General features: G+C 33.4%; 1 long non-coding RNA gene across 1 annotated transcript; it reads left to right on the forward strand.

Annotated features, from left to right (window-relative positions):
* The first annotated feature begins 3,497 nt into the window (after positions 1-3,497).
* On the forward strand, positions 3,498-3,972 carry LOC110928387. The gene is made up of 3 exons (XR_002586335.2): positions 3,498-3,560; positions 3,667-3,752; positions 3,921-3,972. It is a non-coding gene; the product is annotated as an uncharacterized LOC110928387 (long non-coding RNA).
* The last annotated feature ends 598 nt before the right edge of the window (positions 3,973-4,570 follow it).

Here is a 4,570-nt window from a genome sequence, read left to right on the forward strand (position 1 = left end):
CACATATACAAAACAAACATTATGCACATGGATAACTTGTAATGCAATATTATATTGCAAATTTACATTATAACACCACCATAACAAACCAATCACATATACAAAACAAACATTATGCATATTGTACAACTTGTAACGTAATGTTGCAAATTTATATTATATAAGTATAAATATAAAAGTAATGTTGGGGAGAACTGAATTAAAAAAATATATTATATTAGATTTGGTTTAATAAGAATTGAGGGTGGCAAAAACAAAAAAAAAACAAACTAAAGTCTTTAAAATCTAAAAATAACAAACTCTTCTGGTGCAAACCAACGATATTATTTGATATATATAATAATTTGCCTTCAAAAAAAACTAATTTTTTTTGCTTTGTAAATGTATAGAGCCAACAAACAATATTATAACACAACCAAGAACTCATTCTTGGTTTTTTTTTTAAGAAAAACAATACTTCATGCATTGGACTCGAATTATTAATAAAGAAGAATCATAAATACAGAGAGGATTGCAGACTAATGGCAGGTAGACGAGCAACAAGTTGCGCCACTACCCCCTTCTGAATAGCAAACTCTACCCTGCTAAACACAAAATTCTGCCCCTTAACATGCGCGGTGTTACTGCTTACCACCTGCTGAACCCGCTTGAGGAACCGCATCGCGTCAGGGGCGAGAGCGCCAAAAGTATCGAAAGCGAATGGGACGAACACGTGCCGATTCTCGATGCAAGCCTTTTCATGCTTAGCTACTTTGGCCGCCTCTGCCTTAGTTATTGTTTGACCCGCCACAAACCCGTGGTCCCTTAGCCCAACGAGGGGGGACACACCTGTCAAATCAACACACGCGTGTTTTCCTCCTTCCCATCCAAAATCAAGAATCTCAGCGGGCCGTAGGGTAGATCTCCCTTCTAATGGATCGGTCAAGAAGTTCACCGGAGCTTCCTTTTTCGCCGAGATCCCTGCGCGCTTAAGGATATCATAAAGCACATCACGAACTAAATCGTGTCGATATTTAAGGACATCATCTTGGTTTTTCGAGTTTCGATTTAAAAAAAAGGAACAAAACAAACCTTATATTTTTTGTAGTGGGTATCTGTGTTTGGACATTTTTTTTAACTTTTGTTTTAGTTTGATTTTGTTGTTCACTCTCTAAAAATATATTATAAATAATAAAATAGTGTCGAGTTGATATAATTTATAAATATTTAAGTTTCCTGATCATATAAAAAAATTAATACTAATAAATATGTCTAGATTTTCATATGAATATGAACTGTATTTTTCCTTTATTTTGTGTTTGCATTTTAATTATTAAAACTACATAGCAACTTTCTTTTTTTATTTTTCACTACACAATTAACGTAATATCTATTTTATTATACTTATATTGTTACAATATCAGCCTTTTAAAATAAAAATTAGCTTCTTTTTTGTTTAAAAAGGAAAAAAGAAAAAGAACAAAAAAAGAGAACGGAGAAACAAAATTCATGACGATGGTGTTAAATGACAATTTGTTCATATTCAAGTGTTTAAATGAATGAACATAAATAAATGTAAACAAATAAAAATAAATGAACGTAATTGAACAAACAAATCATGAGTTCAAGAACATAAATGAACTTCACGCCACAAAATAAATAATTACCACTAAAATTGTTTAAAAAGTTGATCAGAAATATCAAAGAAATAAAAAAATATTTGATTGATTGAATAAATTTAAATGATTAAAGAATAAAAAATAGATACTAGATTAATTTAATTGAAATATAAAAAAAAAAGTTTAACATATTGATTAAAAAAAGACAAATACAAAATAAACAAAAAACACTATTTTAGTAAATAGTTTTAAAGGAACACCATTTTAGTAAATAGTTTTTGCATCAACATTAATTTAAGAAAAAACTTGATTAAATAATGTCATATTTTGTTATATCTTAGTTTTAAATTTAAATTATTTATATGAGTTATATCTTAGTTTTAAATTTAAATCTATATCTATACTATATAATAAAATAAACCATTTTACAACACTTATCATCGTATTAGGCCACGTCTCTTATGGATAATTATTAATTTTAACAAAAAAAACAAAGATTATAAATGTTCTCAAATGTTTTTATAATGAGATCGCCAAGCTTAGCAATGAAGTCATAAAACCTTATAATCAAATTAATAGGATTCGAAACAATTTTGAAGTATAAAGATATACATTTGACATGAAAATGTCAAATTATATATATCTATGGATCCCATTAAGTTTAACCACTTTTGAAATCCATCTCCATCGTCGGATCATGCTGAGATTAAATCTCAGCCGTTTAAACTCACAAAAATAACCGTTCTAATGGCGGTTGAGGGCGGTTATTGGTAGTTTTCTGTAGGTGGTTTTGTTCCATCTTTTTCTACACATGATCTCCACAACTTTGGTGGTTGCATCTTAATTTTTCCTAAAAATTGTTTTTTATACGGTTCACAGAAGTTTTTAGCAGTTTAGCTATATCTCTTCTCCATCCCATTTTTGTAGGTTCATGTTTCCATCCACGTTCGCCGATTTCTCCTCCCCAACCACCCTAGGTCACCCATTATGAATCCTCCACCACCCACCATCGGCAAAGACTGCTCTCTCTCTCTCTCTCATATTTTGCATTTGTTATCAAAGTTTTCTGATTTCTCTGATCTCTTAAAGGCTTGAAGCTACTTATGGTTTTTCCCCACTGTAATCGATGAAGAATTAGTGAACCACACCATCACATAGCATATATCAGGTTCGTCTCTATGAACCTAATTATGGTATATCCCCTTAATTCACGTCCTCTTCATCATTTAGTATCACTGAAGCCATCAGATTGTAAACCAACATCAAATTGCGATTTGGATTTGCATTTGATTTATACTCATCTCACTTTCCCTTTTCAATTTCCAATTTCAAATGGGAGGCATTAAATTTGCATTTTATTTTATACTAATCTCACTTTACCCTTTCATTTTCCGATTTCAGATGGGGAGGTACTAAATTTTGCATATATGAAGGAAATACATGTATGCTAGAGCGTGGTTTTTTCGCCTACCAGGTATTCGATGAAATGTCTACTAACTTCTAATATGGATTTTTTTTCATTTTGTAAGTTTTATTAATGTTTCTATAACCTTTATGGTGGAAAGGTTTTTGTTTTTCATGTTTTCAAATCATTTAGAGTTTGAAAGTGAACTAATCGAATGTTGGTGGTACAAGAAATTGAGGAAGCACCTGAGTTGCTGGTAAGTTGTAACATGTTCCTTTGTGTTTATAATTGTTAAATTAACCATAATATCTAAACTAATACTTTTGATTTTCAAAATGGCTGGTGCCATAGGAGGAACAGGAAGAAACATTGGGGCTACAAGTAAGTAGAAGTTTAACCGCTGTGTTGGCAGTTCTCAGCAGTTTCGTAGCTTGGGAGTTAGCCCAATCTTTTCATGCCTACGTGTGATGATTGTTCAACCCCCGTTTTTGTAGGTTGTAATTGGAATGAATGTTGCTACATCTGAATTGACATGTGATTTGAACTTCAAGGAAGAGGTGTGTTTCCAGTTCATATTTATTATTTTTTATATTTAATAATAATGGATATTTCTCCATAACTGCACTCTGATGCATGTTTGTTTCATTGATCCCATTTACGTAGAACAACAACGGGTCTCAAAAAATATCCGAAGTGCAGCTCAAAGATCTCTATAAATCGTTTGTGAGCGAGTACCCTATTACTCAAAGGTGATGCATGTTTGTTTCATTGTTTTTGCATGTTTTTTTCTCGAATGCCTTCCAAGCCATTACCTAACTCATTTGACCCGCTCATTATGCATCTGCTTAATCAAGTACCAGAAATTTGAGTCTGCCAAATAGATATTTGATTGTTCTTATATTGTTTTGTAATCATAGGTTAACCAAATTGGATCTGTTACTGGGAGCATTGAAGCTGTGAAAATGCCAAGCATGCTGGTTGGGGTGTTAGACTATGGGGTGTGGAGGAGGGTAGTCCTTAAAAGATGGTTCACCGCATAGGTGTCCACGTAAGCGGGTGTGGGTATGAGCCTAAAGGGATGGGCTGGGGGTGTGGAGGATGAGCCCATTTATATATACATACATATGTATGTATGTATATTTTTGTGTGTGTGTTGGATAAAGAAGTGAGGGCCAGCTTCAACGTCTAGGGTAGAACGGGGACGACCCGAGGGGCGGTGCGCAGGCCGTCGCTGCTCCTCAACGCACCAAGGACGAGCCCCATACCGAGTAGCCGAGAGGACCAAACTTTCTTTACTGTGATCACCGAATCCGGTAATGTTATATCATTTTATGCTTACTTTCAGTAATATTACGTATTAAAATCGTTAAACATGTGAAGTATGCAATATATATTTGAAGGCTTTGTAATCAACCCTCTTGCAACTTGCAGTTACTAGGTGAACCTGAGGATTGCTCCATTCAGGTTGGTGCTGTCAAAACTTGGCAGAAATCTGACTCCCAAATGTCACTAGATAAATAGAAACAGTTATGAGAGGCAAATACATCTCTTATATTAAAGGTGTCAT

The sequence above is a fragment of the Helianthus annuus genome, chromosome 3 (assembly GCF_002127325.2).
Source record: "Helianthus annuus cultivar XRQ/B chromosome 3, HanXRQr2.0-SUNRISE, whole genome shotgun sequence".
NCBI lineage: Eukaryota > Viridiplantae > Streptophyta > Magnoliopsida > Asterales > Asteraceae > Helianthus > Helianthus annuus.